The sequence below is a fragment of the Hyla sarda genome, chromosome 3, assembly GCF_029499605.1.
Source record: "Hyla sarda isolate aHylSar1 chromosome 3, aHylSar1.hap1, whole genome shotgun sequence".
NCBI lineage: Eukaryota > Metazoa > Chordata > Amphibia > Anura > Hylidae > Hyla > Hyla sarda.
Genome location: NC_079191.1, coordinates 422,933,407 through 422,954,755, shown reverse-complemented (window position 1 = coordinate 422,954,755; position 21,349 = coordinate 422,933,407). Strand labels below are relative to the sequence as shown.

The 21,349-nt window shown below is 42.8% G+C and overlaps 2 long non-coding RNA genes across 2 annotated transcripts in view; both read right to left on the bottom strand.

Moving 5' to 3' along the window:
- LOC130363060 (uncharacterized) overlaps positions 1 to 7,321 on the bottom strand; it is a 34,736-nt gene extending 27,415 nt beyond the window's left edge. Inside the window, exon 1 of the long non-coding RNA XR_008891710.1 lies at positions 7,191 to 7,321. This is a non-coding gene — a long non-coding RNA (uncharacterized LOC130363060). The remainder of the gene's footprint in view (positions 1 to 7,190) is intronic.
- LOC130363059 (uncharacterized) overlaps positions 1 to 21,349 on the bottom strand; it is an 82,782-nt gene that overhangs the window by 50,652 nt on the left and 10,781 nt on the right. Inside the window, exon 2 of the long non-coding RNA XR_008891709.1 lies at positions 11,017 to 11,088. This is a non-coding gene — a long non-coding RNA (uncharacterized LOC130363059). The remainder of the gene's footprint in view (positions 1 to 11,016; positions 11,089 to 21,349) is intronic.

Sequence of the window (21,349 nt, the reverse complement as noted above, 5' to 3'; positions counted from 1 at the left end):
ATAATGCTGCCCCCTAGGAGCAATATAACTACTATAATACTGCCCCCTAGGTACAAAAATATAATGACCATATTACCGCCTCCTACTTACAGATTTGAAAGTAGGAGAATTTCCGAATTTGACTGGAATTGCTCTATATGAATATATCTTAATGACCTTTAACCTGAAAGATCAAGCGAATTATTTCAGTGTAAAATTTACTGTCCTTTAAAATTTTACCAAAATTTTGTCAGAGCTGCAATTTGTATTTTGTTTTATTTTAATTTTACCACATTACTTAGATGTGAAACATTTTGCTGTCTATTTTAGTGACTGACATTCCTAGGCACTTTATACTATTTATTTCACTTTTCTTGGGGATTAAATTCAATAATTTACTAATAAAAAAAACTCAAATAGGGGATTTTGAGTTAAAGGGGTATTCTAGGAAAATACTTTTTTTTTTATATACATCAACTGGCTCCAGAAAGTTAAACAGATTTCTAACTTACATCTATTAAAAAATCTTAATCCTTTCAGTACTTATGAGCTTCTGAAGTTAAGGTTGTTCTTTTCTGTCTAAGTGCTCTCTGATTACACCTGTCTCAGGAAACGCCCAGTTTAGAAGAGGTTTGCTATGGGGGATTTGATTCTAAACTGGGCGTTTCCCGAGACACGTGTCATCAGAGAGCACTTAGACAGAAAGGAACAACCTTAACTTCAGAAGCTCATTAGTACTGAAAGGATTACGATTTTTTAATAGAAGTAATTTACAAATCTGTTTAACTTTCTGGAGCCAGTTGATATATATAAAAAAGGTTTTTCCTGGAATACCCCTTTAATATAAGAATATAATCCTGTTTAGCACCCTTATCTGCTATCCAAACCAGGGACCTCCTACAAAGAGTGTCTTTTGCTCTGGAGGACCTGGCACGTCTAAGCTTTAGATAAACAGCACATTGAGTTTAAAGGGGTACTCTGGTGATTTTTTTTTTTTTTTTCAAACCAACTGGTGCCAGAAAGTTAAACAGATTTTTAAATGATTTCTATATAAAAATCTTAATCCTTCCAGTACTTATCAGCTGCTGTATGCTATGAGGAAGTTGTGTATTTCTTTCCAGTCTGATTACAGTGCTCAGTGCTGCCACCTCTATCTGTGTGAGGAACTGTCCAGAGCTGGAGCAAATCCCCACAACAAACCTCTCCTGCTCTGGACAGTTCCTGACATGGACAGAGGTGGCAGTACTGAGCACTGTGGTCAGACAGAAAAGAACTTGCCAACTTCCTGTGGAGCATACAGCAGCTGATAAGTACTGGAAGAACTAAAGGGGTATTCCAGGAAAAAACTTTATTTTTTATATCAACTGCTCCAGAAAGAGACTGGCTCCAACTGGCTCCAACAGATTTGTAAGTTACTTCTATAAAAAAAATCTTAATCCTTTCAATAATTATCAGCTGCTGAAGTTGAGTTGTTGTTTTCTGTCTGGCTACAGTGCTCTCTGCTGACATCTCTGCTTGTCTCGGTAACTGCACAGAGTAGAAGAGGTTTGCTATGGGTATTTGCTTCTAAACTGGGCAGTTCCCGAGACAGGTGTCATCAGAGAGCACTTAGACAGAAAAGAACAACTCAACTTCAGAAGCTCATAAGTGCTGAAAGGATTAAGATTTTTAAATAGAAGTAATTTACAAATCTGTTCAACTTTCTGGAGCCAGTTGATATACGGTATATAAAAAAGTTTTTCCTGGATAATCCCTTTAAGATTTTTATACAGAAGTAATTTGCAAATCTGTTTAATTTTCTGGCACCAGTTGATTTAAAAAAATAAAAATAAAAAAAAATAGTTCTCCACTGGAGTACCCCTCTACTGGGAACGGTGTAATACGTAATTTCTCCTGTGGCGGTGCTGCAGGTTTCTTCACAAATTATATCTGATTACAGGGGGCTTCAGGGGTAAAACAATCCGTGGTCTTATTACCATGTGACCCACAGTGTCCTACCCCTTTAGTATCCCAGTACCTCTAGAGTATGTTGCATATATTTGTACTACTGAATTAATGAAGCTCTATAAGCTGTGTATGTATGTGTATATATATATATATATATATATATATATATATATATATATATATATCTATCTGAAGTGTTAGTCATGGAAAGGAAGGTTCTTATTTCTACTTACTTATTTTTCAATCCTTTTTATGTGAATTGCATTAAATGAACTGTTCATAGAGTAAACAAACTGTAAATTAAAATAATGATATTGTGGCCTATAATTTATAAACAACAAAATATACAATAATAATAATAATTTTTTATTTATATAGCGCACACAGATGCCGCAGCACGGTACACTCTAATTTAATAAAATATAAGGAAGTTTCCCTAAAAAGCATTCCATCAGAATTTCCCCCTTTACAAGAAAAAATAAAAATAAAAAGTCATAGAAAGTCATAGTCATGGAAATTAAATCGTGAGTGAGATTAGAAAAACATGGACACTTTTCTTGTCGATACACTGTGTCTGGTATTGCAGCTCAACCCAACCCCATTCAAGTAAATATTGCAATTCCAGACACGGCCTGTGGATAATAGTGGCGCTGTTGCTGATTTATATCATAATACAAGAAATTGGTCAGATTGTAATTTGCTATTATCACAGTTAAAGCTCAAGTTTAATTTAAATGCCCACCTTCTGAGATGTTAAAGTGTCCTCGAGACAGGTCAAAAGTTTTGATCAGCCGAGGTCTTAGAGCTCAGGCCCTCACCAATTGTTAGACACAGGTGGGAGAAGTGCTAGTGAGCAGGTAAATTAATTGGTCACTGTCACTTTAAAAAACTTTTTTTTGAACTTTTCAAAGGTTTTGATAGGTCAGGGTCTCAGTGACCCAACTGCAACTTCTGTCTCGCGGCAGAGGAGGGTCACCATAGACCTACAAGGGGAAACATTAAATGTGTAACAGAAACGGTACAAGCCGGGGAGAGAACTTCTCCAGGTTGTATCTAACAATCTGTCGGTTTTGAGCACCATGACCCTGACCAATCAAAACTTTTGAAAAGTTCAAAAGTTTTATAAAGGGACAGCACCCATTTGAAGGGGTATTCCACCCCTAGACATGTCTAAGGGAGGGGGCGTGGCGGATGTGGTCACTCGAGCAAAGCTGTCACGCCCCCTCCCCTAGACATGAGTGGAGTGGGCGGGGCATGGCATCACGACTGCGGTGGCCTGAAACCTGCATTCTTGACATAAATATTCAGAACGCTGGGTTATTGGGTCAGAGATTGCGTAGGGGGGGGGGGGGGGGGGGTTGGGTGTCCCAGAGGTCCGACTTCCCCCCTGTGATAGGGGATAAGATGGATAGGAGATAAGACATCTAGGGGCGGAGTACCCCTTTAAGTTGCCTTTTCTCTATGGAGGCACACATTTTAAGGGGGGGGGGGGACGGGACAACCAAAATAATTTAAAGAAGTAACTTATCCCCTATCAACAGGATAAAGGATAAGTAGCGGATTGATAGCCCCCACCCCCACCCCGCGATCACCGGGACTGGATATGATATAGTTCACCTACTTGGAAAAAAGCTTTGGCTTCCAAGACTGGTAAGAGTACCGACCGAGCTATTGATGACATCTTTTAATTGCCTATAGATTTTTAAAAGGTATAAAAATACGCAGTGCCGCTCCATTCACTGAAGCTGCAATACCCCACATGGCCACATCAAAAAGAGTGGCGCTATTCATGAAGAAAAATAGGAGACATTTTTCTAAACATTGTTATGTCTAGCGAAGGGGTTGCGGAAGCAAAGCATGACACAGGGGTTCAGATAACGCCAAAAAGTAAATACTGTGCCATGCTCCGCCCACTTGGAATAACGGTCCGCCCACTTGGACCGTTATTTTAATTTTGAGTCTGGTATAGAGGTCACAAAACAAATAACACTTTCCTGGCCTGATATGAAGACCATCAAATTTAAGTATAGGCTGGACAGTGATCTTAGTGCACGCACAGGAGGGTAGAGCGTCCACATCATGAATGGGCAGACTTCCCATTTAAAAGAAGACAGTATAAAGCAGTCATACTAGGCCTTAATGATAAAAACTAAACAGACGGAATCCTATTACTATAATACAGTGCTTTCCAACCGGCGTGCCTTCAGCTGTTGCAAAACTACAACTCCTAGTGTGCCTGGACAGCCGTTGGCTGTCCAGGCACGCTGGGAGTTGTAGTTTTGCAACAGCCGGAGGCACACAGGTTGGGAAGCACAGCTATAATATAATACGCAGCTGATGGTCACTTTAGGGACCTGCTGAACAAAATCAGGGAACAAACCCCCTTTTAATGATTACAATACAGAAAAAATACAACACAAAAAAAACTATAAAACAAAAAAAAATATATAAGTAAAATAAAATTTGAAAAATTACCAAATATTTGTTTGCTACATCCATTATAATGTTATATCAGCTACGTGTTGTTATGAATGAGGAACAATGTGTTTGTTTCCTTTGTGCTGGTTTCTACTGTTTTGTATTGGCCGACAACATTGTATCTCTTTTGGGCAATCATGTATGATGTAAAAAAAAAAAACATTACCGAACAAATGGAATAAAGTATTTTATTTTTGTAATTAATTTTAAAGACTTTTTCTTTGTGATTCTGTCTTTCTAAGGACTCATTCACACTACCTATTTTCCAATGGAATGATTGCATACAAGAGTCCCCCATGGGAATTTAAAAATGTAGTTCAAAAATAATAATACGTAAATAATAATACGTAAATAATAAAAATAAATACAATAAATAATAATAATAATAATCATTATATATCTATATATGTATCTATATATATATATATATATATATATATATATATATATATAATATTAGGAGTTCCCCATGGGAGTTTATAAATGTATTTAAAAAATACTAAAAATAATAACATAAATAATAAAAATAAATATACAGTGACCCCCCGATCTACGATGGCCCCGACATATGATGAAATCGACATATGATGGCCTCTCAGAGGCCATCGCATGTCGATGTCAGCATCAACATACGATGCTTTTTTATGTCGGGGCCATCGCATTAAGTGCTATCCGGCAGCACAAAATGCTTAAGCTACTGCCGGATAGCAGCTTAATGTTCCCCGTGTGGTGCGGTAAGTATTACTTACCCCTCCACGATGCTCCGGGGTGCCCTCCGGGCCCAGCGCTGGTCTTCCGGTGTCTTCTCGGCCCTCTCTGGTGACGTCAGTACGCTGTTGCGCAAGTCATCCAATAGGAACAGCGTACGCAGCGGCCTAATGACGTCGCTACGCAGGCCCAGTAAGGCCTTGCGGAAGAAAGCAGAGGACCGGAGGAGACAGCAGAGGACCAGGAGAGCCCAGCGGAGGCCTGGGGTCACCATCGGGAGCGGCGGGACACGGTCCGGAGCGGCGGGGACAGGTGAGTACAGCTTCCTATACTTAACATTGCACGAATCCATCAACATACGATGGATTCGACAAACGATGACCATCGTATGTTGAGGGGCCACTGTAATTTAATAATAATGAAAATAATAATAATGATGATGATTATCATTATTATCAACAATAATAATATCTACAATTTTATATATATATATATATATATATATATATATATATATATAGCCTAGTAGCGTGCACCTGTAGGCCAGGTCCATATAATAGTTTGGTATCAACTAAAGTGCTGGCTGACTTATTCTTTGTCTGTATTGCACATACGGGGGAGTGGCTACCTCCATGTTGGTTCTTGCACCCCACCCACCTCTATCAGGTGTATATAAGGTGTCTTGGATGTTCCAGACCCTGCCATGCTTACTGAACTGTTCACACAGAGGCATATTCACAGTGTAGGGTCCGTCCCAATGAGGCCACCTTATCGCGGTGGGACGGTCCAAGCTATTTGACCGCCGGCGGAGACAAATTTGCGAGCTAAGTGCCTCACTATTTCATAGTTTCACATTTGCATCTATTACACCATAGCTGTATAGCTCTCCATGTTTTATCTGCATGTTCATGCTTCACCTATATCTTTGTGCTGGCAGTGTGCTGCTGTATTCTTCTGTTGCTGTATATATATATATATATATATATATATATATATATATACATACGGTATATATTTTAGGAGTTCCCCATGGGGATTTAAAAAATAATAAAGTAAATAATACAAATAAATATAATAAAATAATGTTGAAAATAATCATTTATATATATATATATATATATATATATATATATATATATATATATATCTAAATATTTATAACCCACCTTTTCTCAGTTTACAAATAAGGCCCCCTTCACATATTTTGGCAGCATTTCCCCTCTGACACTGTAGAAAAAAAAGCATCAGAGGGAAACGGATCATAGAACTGACCCCTTTCGTTTGAATGGGATGGTTCACATTCATCTGCCATCTCATTATGGATGCCGGATGGACAGACACACCGCGCGGACCCCGGATATATGTGAACCCAGACCCCAAAACAAAAGAGACCACAACAACAGATTATAAATAGAAAAAAAACATCCTTATTGAAGTCAAAGGTTAAAAACACTATTAAAATGCATGCTAAATAGAATGCTCAGGGCACATGATACACAGAAATAGAATAATAAAACAATGGTACAAAGGCAGTCAGGTGACCCTAACTGAGAACGCTGAAAAACAGACTAATATAATCCTGCAAGAACTATACACAGCACAAAAGAGTCCATAGATCATAGACAAATGTAACAAATGATCAACGTATTTAAGAGTATAACACTGGCTTGCTATATGTAGTACCCCAGACCCACCACATACATAACCTAACGTTTCGCTGTCAAGTCCCTTCATCAGGGGGGTGGGAATAAAAAAAAAAAAATGTCTGACGTAAACATAAAAAAAAAATACCAAACTTTTACCAGATTTTTGGTTGCATCATATATCAGCAAGAAATAGGGAAAAGTCCCATCTAAACAAAAAAAAAATAACAATAAAAGATACAGATCACATCGCAAGAAATGAGCCCTCATACATAAGCCCGTATGTAAATAATAAAATTGTAGGGGTCAGAATAGGGAGATTTTAAGCATATACCGTATATACTCGAGTATAAGCTGAGTTTTTCAGCACGATTTTTCGTGCTGAAAACGCCCCCCCTCGGCTTATACTCGAGTTAACAAAAAATACTTTCTGACCTGTCAATCTCTTCTCAGTGGTCTTCAACCTGCGGACCTCCAGATGCTGCAAAACTACAACTCCCAGCATGCCCGGACAGCCGATAAAGAATGAAAAAAACAATAAAGTGCGCTGTAAAAACGAATCTTCGCCCCACAAATATGCAATTGTGTTTTTTTTTTGTTTCTTTAATTTCTCTCCAAAAATAATATAGATATATTTTTGGTTGCGCCCTGCAATTTATGGTAAAATTAGTAGTGTCGTTACAAGGTAAAATTGGTCTTGCAAAAAACAAGCCCTCAAATGGATCTGTGGATGGGAAAATAATAGTTTTGGCCTTTAATTGGGTCCCATAGGGTTCGATTGGGTCCCATAGACTTGTATAGGGCTTTTTGCATTCCAATTCCTGAATGCATCAGTTCTCGGGGTGAGAGATTTTGTGGGACTGTTAAATATTTTCCAACCAGGGTGCCTCCAGCTGCTGCAAAACTACCACTCCCAGCATGCCCGGACAGCCAACGGCTCTGAAAAAACCAAGGTTGCAATGTTATTCTGCTAAATTGCTGCTAATAATGGCAGCCAACAGCTGTCCGGGCATGCTGGGAGTTGTAGTTTTGCAACATCTGGAGGCTCCCTGATTGGGAAACACTGCCTTAGGCTATGTTTACATGACACAATTTCTGCAATTATGCTCAAATTCTGCACAGAAAAGCAAATTGCAGATTTTTGAGGAATTTTAGAGCAATTCCTGAGAATTTTGGGCGGAATTTCTGCGCTTTCAAAACACAGATTCTGTTCGGTTTCAATGGGGCTTTGAATGGAATTTCGCTAAATCTAAAGACACGTTTTATAATTTAGCAGAATCCGGAATGCAAAATTTCTGCTGCGGAATATCCGCCGTGGAAATTCCGCTGTGTGAATGGGACAGTGAAATCCCCATTAAATCTAATGTACGATAACATTTGCGTGATTGTACTTTATAATTTGTACTGGTATTTTGAGTATATCTTAGGTACAGATTGGCTAGCCTGATAAATTTGGGGTTCACCAGAAAGATCCATATTTTTCTATATTTTTTTAAATAAAGTTTGCATAATGTCCGCAAGGAATTTTCCCATGGGATACCGCGTAGACATTCCGCCGTGTGAACATGGCTCTTAAAGGGGTACTCCTGTGGAAATTTTTTTTTCAAATAAACTGGTGCCAGAAAGTTATACATATAAAAATCTTAATCCTTCCAGTACTTATCAGCTACTGTATACTAGAGAGGAAATTGTGTAGTTATTTCACTGGAGTACCCCTTTAAGGGGTTAAAGGGGTTCTCCAGGGGAACACAAATATTTTTATAAGAAACTAGAGCCAGAAAGGTATACAGATTTGTAAATTACATCTATATAAAAATCTTAATCCTTCCAGTACTTATCAGCTACTGTATACTACATAGGAAGCTGTGTAGTTCTTTCACTGGAGTACCCCTTTAAGGGGTTAAAGGGGTTCTCCAGGGTAAAACAAATATTTTCTAATCAACTGGTACTAGAAAGTTATACAGATTTGTAAATTACTTCTATTTAAAAATCTTAATCCTTCCAGTACTTATCAGCTGCTGTATGCTCCACAGGAAGTTGCGTAGTTCTTTCCAGCCTGACCACAGTGCTCTCTTTTTCCGCTGGACATAACTCATTTTACAATAAAATCTATGGCGAAAAAGAATTTTTTTTTCTTTCACACTGCCGTTGTGATGCGGCACTGCGACCTCCATCGGGGAACCCGGGGAGAATAGCAGGAGGAAAAATACATAATGCAATATTTTTTTTCCTCCAGCTACTCCCGTCACAAAACAACGGCGCCCGACGGACCCCATAATAGTAAATGGGATCTGTGGTTGACACACTGCATTCATGCAGAGAGCTGGGGCACTGGCCAGGAGATCGCTAGAGTTCCCAGCAGTCAAATCGCTAGCAGTCATACCCCCATGATCTGACACTTATGCAAATAGGGGATACGTTTTTGGATACTGGACTACCTTTTTTAAAATTATATTTTAATAGTTCGGACAATTTCACTAGCGGCGATACCAAATATGTTGTTTTTTTATTTATTTTATTTTTGAAAATGGGAAAATAGGGTGATTAAAATATTTTAATTGCGTTGTGGGGGTGCCAATCGGTCACCCGAAACCTACGGCAGCTTTCATCTGTCCTCTTAAATGCTATTATGGTGAGGGTGTTGGAAGGGCAGATGTTGTCATCCCTTAGGGCAGATGGTAGTAACCCTTAGTGTTTGTAACGCCAGGGTGTAGTTATCCTCTACACCACCTGAGGTATGGCCGCTGGTTCCTGGGCCAGGCATGGGGCATTTAATCACTCCGATGCAAGGTTACGGAACAACGCACTTTACCGAGGCAGACAAGGTTTTAAAGCCTTTACAGCTCAATTCAGGCCCTAGGAGGTGACCAGTGAACTTTAGGGAGAGAGACTTGACAGACTTGACTATGCTGACTATACTTACCCCCTGTATTTGTACTCACCAGGCTTTGACTTTCACCTGTTGGGGTTACTGGTAGTTGCTGCGTGGCAGCGTGGCTATGCCTTGGTCTCCCTCAGGAACACCAGACACTCTCAGGCCTTCACTTGACTGTACCTCAGCTAGATCTGACTAGGCTAGCTCCTCCCTTAATATATCAATATATATGGGAGAAATTTGGAGATGCCCCATTGGTCACCGACAAGTCACCTGTTCACTTGCCCCTTCCTTGGTAACAGAGGTCTTAGTAACAATATTTAAAGGCACATTAACACATAAATGCAATACATTAACCTACACATAACTGAATGGGTGAATAGAATTCTGAGGAGTGTGGGGGCCAGGGGACTGGGACTGAGTCAACCTGATAGGATCTACAGGGTACAGAAGGGCCACTTCTGTACTGTGCCACCACACTATGATCACTACTGATTGCGGCATTTAAAGGGGATTTTCCAGCACCAAAAACATATCCCCTACCCACAGAATAGGTGATAATGTCTGAACATGGCGGATCCAACCTCTGTGACCCCTCTGCGATCACCCCCTGTGGATAGATGATAACCTTTTAAGTGTTGGTATACCCCTTAATGACCACCATCTGTGTGATCGCTGATATTGGTCACTGATGGTGAGGCACCCGCTATCTATTTAGCCAGCTCAGCTCCTGGGCTTGCTTCATAGTCACTGTGCGAGAACATGCTGTTTATGTATGGCATGAGTCGCTAAACATTTATTTACACACACACACACACACATACATACAGAAACACACATACATACTTAGTCATACTTAGTTCCCCCACAGACATACAGCCTTCAGCCATATACTAGGTTAGTATAGTAGGTCGATGAAATGCATAGTAATTGCCGTGGGAACATTTTTTATTCTTAAAACCGCAGTTTTAATTGGATAATTGCCGTTTAGAACGTTTGGGGTCCCAACGTTCTAAACGGCAATTATCCAATTAATTCTGCGGTTTTATGAATAAAAAATGTTCCCACGGCAATTACTATGCATTTCATTGACCTATTATACTAACCCAGTTCAGAAAAGAGCGCGGGGAATTTAATTTAATTGAACCAGGGGGCCTCCAGCTGGCTGTCAGGGCGTGCTGGGTGGGTGTTGTAGTTTTGCAACAGCTGGAGGCACCCTGGTAACAGTAACAGAAACAGTGTTAGTGCAAGTGACATGACATGTTATACATAAATCACCTGACAATCAAACACATCGATCAAACACATCAATCATTCATACAGCATTCATTCATTGAACATTACATCATGTATTAATGAATCACATAGAATTATATATTATCTTACCTATCTTAATGTTCTGATCTCCGCGGGTCTCTTCTTTTCCATGCACCCACTCCCAATAATGGTCTCTTGCTTCTAAATGAAAACGAATTTTGTTTTAACAAAAATAAAATTAGTTTTTCACAATTTCGTAGGCATGTACAATTGGTTTTGTTCGGATTTCGGATTCATTTGGATGTAAATATTTCGTACCCTCGGATCAATCCGAATGTACGAAATATGAACAATTCGGACAAAAACGAATTACGTCCGAAACGAATTGCACATTTCTACTACATACCCACAGGGGGATGTCCTTCCTAAGTGCCTACCTATGTGTCTACATGCCTACAGGGGGATAACCTGCCTAACTACCTATCACCTACATACCTACAGGGGGATTACCTACCTAACTACCTATCCCCTACATACCTACAGGGGGATTACCTGCCTAACTACCTATCACCTACATACCTACAGGGGGATTACCTGCCTAACTACCTATCACCTACATACCTACAGGGGGATTACCTACCTAAATACCTACATACCTACAGAAGGGTTACCTGCCTAACTTTCTGCCTATGTGTCTACATACCTACAGGGCAAATACCTACGTAACTATCTACATACCTACATGGGGAATTACGTGCCTGACTACCTACCTATGTGTCTTCATACCTACAGTGGGATTACCTACCTAACGATCTACATACCGTGTTTCTCCGAAAATAAGACCGGGTCTTATATTAATTTTTGTCACAAAAAACACACTAGGGCTTATTTTCAGGGTAGGGCTTATTTATTTATGGGGGCTGCAGGAGTGTGGAGGATGGGGGGCTGTGGGGGGCTTTAGCAGTGTGGAGGATGGGGGGCTGTAGCAGTGTGGAGGATGCTGCACCCCCCATCTTCCACATTGCCACAGCCCCCATCCTCCACACTGCTATAAAGCCCCCCATCCTCCACACTCCCGCAGCCCTCCACACTCCTGCAGCCCCCCATCTTCCACACTCCTGCAGCCCCCCCATCCTCCACACTCCTGCAGCTCCCCCCCATCCTCCACACTGCTACAGCCCCCCATCCTCCCCTTCCCCTGTCGTCTTCCACACTCCTACAGTGCCCCCCACCCCTCTGCCATAATAAACCAGCACTTCCCCACCTTCATAGCGTCCGCAACTGAAGCTGCAGCTCTCGGCGGCGGCGGGATCTCCTTCTGCTGCTTACCGGTAGCAGCCGGGGCAGGGACACGTCTGTGACGTCGGGCGTGCATACGCACAGATGTTTTAAAGCGACAGCGTCCCTGCCCCAGCTCATTTAACTTGCCAAGGGACCAGCCAAAGGTGGAGGCGGGGGTCCACATCGCATTACTGGCGGCCGCGGTCTTATTAGTTGAGTACCCCTGGTCCTAGGTCTTATTTTCGAGGTAGGGCTTATATTGCAGCCCACCCCGATAATCCAGCAAGGGCTGATTTTCGGGGTAGGGTGTATTTTCGGGGAAACAGGGTGCCTACATGGGGAATTACCTGCCTAACTACCTACCTATGGATTTGTTTAGTAACAGTATGATAGTAATATGTATGGTGACCTGCAGGTTTAGTTCCTAGTGACTGCCCCCCTCTGTGACCCGAAACCTAGGGGAAGCTCTGACAGCTCCGGACCTCAGGAAGAAGACTGGAGGAGGCTCGGCACACACTGTACTGTAAGTAATGCTGCCGCATCCTCCAGTCTTCTGCTTAACTAGTTTAAAAGGTGGAGCACAAGGGATAGCCTGCAGCCCCAGTGTTTATAGGGCCCCTCTGAGGGGACTAAGTTTGCCACCTGGCTGGTATTTTGGCCACCTTGCCGGTATTTTTATATTAAAAATACCGGCAATGCAATGGACGGTATTTATCCAACCAAAACTCCAACTCCCGGAATGTTGCACCATATACTTTAATAGTGTTTCCCAACCAGAGCGCCTCCAACTGTTGCAAAACTACAACTCCCAGCATGCCCGGACAGCCAACGGCTGTCCGGGCATGCTAGGAGTTGTAGTTTTGTAACAGATGGAGGCCCCCTTGGTTGGGAAACATTGACCTAAACTATATACTACAATATAGTCCAACATGTTGGGAATTGTTGTTTTCGTTTGAGGCCGCTGCTGAGCCACAGGGCATGCTGGGAGTTGTAGTTAGTAACTAACCGCAACTCACAAATTTAATTAAAAAAAAAAGTGATCAAAAAGTCACATCAAAACTAAAATGGTTCTGTTAAAAACTGCAGATCCGGGCGCAAAAAAATCAGCCCTCACACAGGTCTGTATGAGGAGAAATAAAAAAGTTATAGGGGTCAGGATAGGACAAAATTTCACCCGCATATGTGTATCCTGTGATGTCACGCATATATAATTAATTATGCAAATTAGCATGGCCAATATTTTTTTGCAAGAATTACTGCGGTCCTGCACATGCCTCCTGCCATGACGGACACCCTAACATGGACGAAATGAAGTCAGCGCAGCCAAGTGTTGCCCATAGCAACCAGAGGAAAAGTTGCTGAGCTGCCCATAGCAACCAATCAGATCGCTTCTTTCAGGCCTTTTCAAAAATGAAAGATGCAACCTAATTGGTTGCTATGGGTAAATGAGCGTTCACACTGAGTAATTCAAGAGGAATTTACTAGATTAATTCCTCTTTAATTCTCCGCTCCAAATTAATTCACATCTCCTCTGCCCACTGACTTTAATGTTATTTCTGCTAGCAGAATTCCGACGCTGAATTCCTTTCCGCTTGACGAAAGGACATGTTTATTCTTTAAACGGAATCCGCGAGCAGAATCCAATAGAAGTCAATGGTAAAAAAAAATTCTGCCGACATCGTTTTCAAGCGGAATTCAGAAAAGTAGATTAAAGGGGTTATCCAGGAAGTTTTTTTTTTTTTAATATATATATATATATATATATATATATATCAACTGACTTCAGAAAGTTAAACAGATTTGTAAATTACTTCTATTAAAATTTTTTAATCCTTTCAGTACTTATGAGCTTCTGAAGTGAAGGTTGTTCTTTTCTGTCTAAGTGCTCTCTGATGACACGTGTCTCGGGAACCGCCCAGTTTAGAAGCAAATCCCCATAGCAAACCTCTTCTAAACTGGGAGTTTCCCGAGACACGTATCATCAGAGAGCACTTAGACAGAAAAGAACAACCTTAACTTCAGAAGCTCATAAGTACTGAAAGGATTAAGATTTTTTAATAGAAGTAATTTACAAATCTGTTTAACTTTCTGGAGCCAGTTGATACAGATAAAAAAAAGGTTTTTCCTGGATAACCCCTTTAGGACAATGGACGTACTCCTACGCCCCCGTTTCCGAGTCCTTAAGGACCGAGGACGTAGGAGTACGTCCTGTCCAATCCCAGCCCCCCGCAGCCAGCTGGAGCGGAGCCGGTGCCCGATGCCTGCTGATATCGATCAGCAGGCATCGCGGCATATCGCCCAGGGGGGTCATGATGACCCCCCATGTCGGCGATGGCCGCAGATTGCTGAACAATTCAGCCCAGCGATCTGCGGCGGATTCCGGGTCAATCGGGTCTCCAGTGACCCGGAATTACTGGCTGAAAAGCCATAGCCAGCAGGGGTGAGGTGGCACTGGTGCCACCTCACGATCGCCCTGATTCATCGGCCGAACAATCAGGGCACCTGCTGTGGGTGTCACTCCCGCAACCCGCTCTGCCCCTCTTCCGGAGGACATGAGCAAGTGCGGAAAGAAGACCCCGGGAGCTGGGGACCCCGATCCCCAGCGTCCCTGTTGGGATCGGGGCCCCAGGAGCGGCGGCGGCGAGGGACTGACCTGCAGCGTGGATCAGCAGTTGGATGTGAGTGATAGCCTCCTGCTGTTGCTTTGCAACAGCTCCCAGCATGCAAAAAGGGCATGCTGGGAGCTGTAGTTATGCAACAGCAGGAGGCAGACCACCACAACTCCCAGCATTCCCTTATGGGCATGCTGGGACTTATAGTTTTGCAACAGCTGGAGGCACATTTTTTCTAAGGAAAAGTGTACCTTCAGCTGTTGTATAACTACAACTCCCAGCTTGCACAATCAGCTAAAGTGCATGCTGGGAGTTGCAGTGGTGCATCTGCTGGTTGCATAACTACAACTCCCAGCATGCCCGTTGGCTGTCGGTGACTGCTGAGAGTTGTAGTTTTGCAACAGCTGAAGGCACACTGGTTGAGAAACACTGAGTTAAGTAGCAAACCAGTGTGTCTCCAGCTGTTGCATAACTACAATCCCCAGCCAAAGTAGTATGCCTCCAGCTGTTGCATAACTACAAGTCCCAGCATGCCCTTCCACTGTCTGTATATGCTGGGGGTTGTAGCTTTTGCAACAGCTGAAGGCACACTGGTTGCAAAACACTGAGTTTGTTACCAAACTCGGTGTTTCACAACCAGTGTGCCTCCAGCTGTTGCAAAACTACAACTCCCAGCATGCACTGATATACCGTACATGCTGGGAGTTGTAGTTTTGCAACAGCTGGATGTCCCCCCCCCCCCAACGTGAATGTACAGGGTACAATCACATGGGCGGAGGTTTACAGTAAGTATCAGGCTGCAAGTTTGAGCTGCCACAAATTTTCTGCCGCAGCTCAAACTGCCAGCGAGAAACTACTGTGAACCCCCCGCCCGTGCGACTGTACCCTAAAAACACTACACTACAATAACACAAAATAAAATAAAAAGTAAAAAACACTACATATACACATACCCCTACACAGCCCCCCTCCCCTCTCCAATAAAAATGAAAAACATCTGGTACGCCACTGTTTCCAAAACGGAGCCTCCAGCTGTTGCAAAACAACTACTCTCAGTATTGCCGGACAGCTGTTGACTGTCCAAGCATGCTGGGAGTTTTACAACAGCTGGAGGCACCCTGTTTGGGAATCACTGGCGTAGAATACCCCTATGTCCACCCCTATACAATCCCTAATTTAGGCCTCAAATGCACATGGCGCTCTCACTTTGGAGCCCTGTCGTCTTTCAAGGCAACAGTTTAGGGTCACATATGGGGTATCGCCGTACTCGGGAGAAATTGTGTTACAAATTTTGGGGGGTATTTTCTGCTTTTACCCTTTTTAAAAATGTAAAATTTTTGGGAAAACAAGCATTTTAGGTAAAAAAAAATGTTTTTTTTTTTTTTTACATATGCAAAAGTCGTGAAACACCTGTAGGGTATTAAGGTTCACTTAACCCCTTGTTACATTCCCCGAGGGGTCTAGTTTCCAAAATGATATGCCATGTGTTTTTTTTTGCTGTTCTGGCACCATAGGGGCTTCCTAAATGCGGCATGCCCCCAGAGCAAAATTTGCTTTCAAAAGCCAAATGTGACTCCTTCTCTTTTGAGACCTGTAGTGCGCCAGCAGAGCACTTTTCACCCCCATATGGGGTGTTTTCTGAATCGGGAGAAATTGGGCTTCAAATTTTGGGGGTATTTTCTGCTTTTACCCTTTTTAAAAATGTAAAATTTTGGGGAAACCAAGCATTTTAGGTAAAAGAATATTTTTTTTTTTACATATGCAAAAGTTGTGAATCACCTGTGGGGTATTAAGGTTCACTTTACCCCTTGTTACGTTCCTCAAGGGGTCTAGTTTCCAAAATGGTATGCCATGTGTTTTTTTTTTGCTGTTCTGGCACCATAGGGACTTCCTAAATGCGGCATGCCCCCCAAAAACCATTTGTCGCTAATTCTCTTCTGAGCCCTCTACTGCGCCCGCCGAACACTTTACATAGGCATATGAGGTATGTGCTTACTCGAGAGAAATTGGGTTTCAAATACAAGTAAAAATTTTCTCCTTTTTACCCCTTGTAAAAATTCAAAAATTGGGTCTACAAGAACATGCGAATGTAAAAAATGAAGATTTTGAATTTTCTCCTTCACTTTGCTGCTATTCCTGTGAAACACCTAAAGGGTTAAAACACTTACTGAATGTCATTTTGAATACTTTGGGGGGTGTAGTTTTTATAATGGGGTCATTTGTGGGGTATTTCTAATATGAAGACCCTTAAAATCCACTTCAAACCTGAACTGGTCCCTGAAAAATAGTTAGAAAATTTTGTGAAAAATGTAAAAATTGCTGCTGAACTTTGAAGCCCTCTGGTGTCTTCCAAACGTAAAAACTCATAAATTTTATGATGCAAACATAAAGTAGACATATTGTATATGTGAACCAAAAATGTTTTTATTTAGAATATCCATTTTCCTTACAAGCAGAGCTTCAAAGTTAGAAAAATGCAAAATTTTCATTTTTTTCATCAAATTCTGGGATTTTTCACCAAGAAAGGATGCAAGTTACCACAAAATTTTACCACTAAGTTAAAGTAGAATATGTCACGAAAAAACAATCTCGGAATCAGAATGATAAGTAAAAGCATCCCAGAGTTATTAATGTTTAAAATGACAGTGGTCAGATGTTCAAAAAACGCTCTGGTCCTTAAGGTGTAAAATGTCCTGGTCCTTAAGGGGTTAAATAGCCCCCTCCTTCATTCCTGTTCATTTCCGCTTGAATTCCGCTTGATGGATAAAATGACAGAAGGCAACAATTTCCAGACCGAAATGATTCCTCGTGAATTCCTCAGTGTGAACGCACTCAGAAACTTTTCCCCGGGACAGGTTTTAATACATCTCCCCCTAAGTGCCTAAAGCCTTGCTGTGCTGACTCCTCCTCCCCTTGCCGTCCCCAATTCCAACTTTGCCTGCAGTATGACTTTTTAAATTGGGAATGCGGGCACAACTGGGGTGTGGATTCTGTTCTTACACCCATGACAAGTGACCGCTCTTTGATCTTTGGGTCAGACTCCGACCCCCCCGCAGGCCTATAGTTGAAATTAAAACAATACAGTGGTCCCTCAACATACGATAATAATCCGTTCCAAATGGACCATCGTTTGTTGAAACCATCGTATGTTCAGGGATCCGTGCAATGTAAAGTATAGGACAGTGGTCTACAACCTGCAGACCTCCAGATGTTGCAAAACTACAACACCCAGCATGCCCGGACAGCCGTTGGCTGTCTGGGCATGCTGGGTGTTGTAGTTTTGCAACATCTGGAGCTCCGCAGGTTGAAGACCACTGTTAGGGGAAGTTGTACTCACCTGTCCCCTCCGCTCCGGACCGTCACCGCTCGTCACCGCTGCCCTGGATGTCGCCGCCATCGCTGTCACCGCGTCTCTGAGGTGTCCCCGACGCTCCGACAAGGCCTCTGCTTCCCCGGCATCCTCGCTCTCCGTCGCCGCCATCACGTTGCTACGCACGCCGCTCCTATTGGATGACGGGATGGCGTGCGCAGCGACGTGATGACGACGATGGAGAGCGCCGACGATGCAGGGGATCCCGAAGAGGACGGGCAGGAGCCCCCGAGGACAGGTAAGTGATCGTCACCAGACCACACGGGGCACCGTAAACGGCTATCCGGTGGCAGCTGAAGCAGTCTGCGCTGCCAGATAGCCGTTTATGCGATGGCCCCGACATACAAAAGCATCGTATGTTGATGCTGCCTTCAACATATGATGGCCTCTGAGAGTGACCGTATGCTGAAATGATCGTATGTCGGGGCCAACGTAGGTCGAGGGGTCACTGTACATCAGGTTTTTACCCGGAGTGCTCCTTTATTTCTGCTCCATCAGTTTTTAATTTGAGCAAGTCACATGGTAAGTAATGGAAAAAACAATCAGCTCGCTGCTCTTTTCTTGTACGTACAAAGTGCTAGTTCTATAAGGAGCCGATAAGGAGATATAAATAGCTGCGCAGACGTCCACCATACTTTGTATACATTACAGGTCGGTCACCTTTCCAAAGATTTTCCTGACTGACCCCATCTCCACTCCGGACCTTATCCGTATAGAACGTCATAGAGTAACTAAGTCATAAAGTCATTAACATGGTGTAATGAGGGGAGAGAGGAAAAACCATCTATGAAAAAGAGATTAATATATATAAAACCGCCTTAGAGCCGTCAATGGAAAAACGGAAATGATAATATAATCTACAATGGTTACATTTAATTACCCATCAATTACAACAGCGCCGCCTCGTTGTCATGATGCCACGGCGGGTCAGGATAGTATATTACATAGCGGGGTGGACCGACCCTTATAGCAAGAGGTGGCAGGTGTCCTGTACCCCAAGTGTCAGTGTCATCATCTTGTACCCCAAGTGTCAGTGTCATTATTCAGTACCCCAAGTGTCACTGTCATCATCTTGTTCCCCAAGTGTCAGTGTCATCATCCTGTACCCCAAGTGTCAGTGTCCTTATCCTGCGCCCCCAAGTGTCAGTGTCCTGTACCCCAAGTGTCAGTGTCATTATCCTGTATTCCAAGTGTCATTATCATGTACCCCAAGTGTCAGTGTCATTATCCTGTACCCCAAGTGTCAGTGTCATTATCCGGTACCCCAAGTGTCATTATCCTGTACCCCCAAGTGTCAGTGTCATTATCCGGTACCCCAAGGGTCAGTGTCATTATCCGGTACCCCAAGTGTCATTATTCTGTATCCCAAGTGTCAGTGTCATTATCCTGTACCCCAAGTGTCATTATCCTGTACCCCAAGTGTCAGTGTCATTATCCTGTACCCCAAGTGTCAGTGTCATCATCCTGTACCCCAAATGTCAGTGTCCTTATCCTGTACCCAAATTGTCATTATCCTGTACCCCAAGTGTCCTTATCCTGTACCTCAAGTGTCAGTGTCATCATCCTGTACCCCAAGTGTCAATGTCATCATCCTGTACCCCAAGTGTCATTATCCTGTACCCCAAGTGTCATTATCCTGTACCCCAAGTGTTATTATCCTGTACCCCAAGTGTAATTATCCTGTACCCCAAGTGTCATCATCCTGTACCCCAAGTGTAATTATCCTGTACCCCAAGTGTAATTATCCTGTGCCCCAAGTGTCATCATCCTGTACCCCAAGTGTCAGTGTTATCATCTTGTACCCCAAGTGTCAGTGTGTTATCATCCTGTACCCCAAGTGTCAGTGTCATTATCCTGTACCCCAAGTGTCATTATCCTGTACCCCAAGTGTCAGTGTCATCATCCTGTACCCCAAGTGTCAGTGTCATTATCCTGTACCCCAAGTGTCAGTGTCATTATCCTGTACCCCAAGTGTCAGTGTTATCATCTTGTACCCCAAGTGTAAGTGTCATTATCCTGTACCCCAAGTGTCAGTGTCATTATCCTGTACCCAAATTGTCATTATCCTGTACCCCAAGTGTCATTATCCTGTACCCCAAGTGTCAGTGTCATTATCCTGTACCCCAAGTGTCAGTGTCATTATCCTGTACCCCAAGTGTCAGTGTCATTATCCGGTACCCCAAGTGTCATTATCCTGTACCCCCAAGTGTCAGTGTCATTATCCTGTACCCCAAGTGTCAGTGTCATTATCCGGTACCCCAAGGGTCAGTGTCATTATCCGGTACCCCAAGTGTCATTATCCTGTATCCCAAGTGTCAGTGTCATTATCCTGTACCCCAAGTGTCATTATCCTGTATCCCAAGTGTCAGTGTCCTTATCCTGCGCCCCCAAGTGTCAGTGTCCTGTACCCCAAGTGTCAGTGTCATTATCCTGTATTCCAAGTGTCATTATCATGTACCCCAAGTGTCAGTGTCATTATCCTGTACCCCAAGTGTCAGTGTCATTATCCGGTACCCCAAGTGTCATTATCCTGTACCCCCAAGTGTCAGTGTCATTATCCTGTACCCCAAGTGTCAGTGTCATTATCCGGTACCCCAAGGGTCAGTGTCATTATCCGGTACCCCAAGTGTCATTATCCTGTATCCCAAGTGTCAGTGTCATTATCCTGTACCCCAAGTGTCATTATCCTGTACCCCAAGTGTCAGTGTCATTATCCTGTACCCCAAGTGTCAGTGTCATCATCCTGTACCCCAAATGTCAGTGTCCTTATCCTGTACCCAAATTGTCATTATCCTGTACCCCAAGTGTCCTTATCCTGTACCTCAAGTGTCAGTGTCATCATCCTGTACCCCAAGTGTCAGTGTCATCATCCTGTACCCCAAGTGTCATTATCCTGTACCCCAAGTGTAATTATCCTGTACCCCAAGTGTCATCATCCTGTACCCCAAGTGTAATTATCCTGTACCCCAAGTGTAATTATCCTGTGCCCCAAGTGTCATCATCCTGTACCCCAAGTGTCAGTGTTATCATCTTGTACCCCAAGTGTCAGTGTGTTATCATCCTGTACCCCAAGTGTCAGTGTCATTATCCTGTACCCCAAGTGTCAGTGTCATTATCCTGTACCCCAAGTGTCAGTGTTATCATCTTGTACCCCAAGTGTAAGTGTCATTATCCTGTACCCCAAGTGTCAGTGTCATTA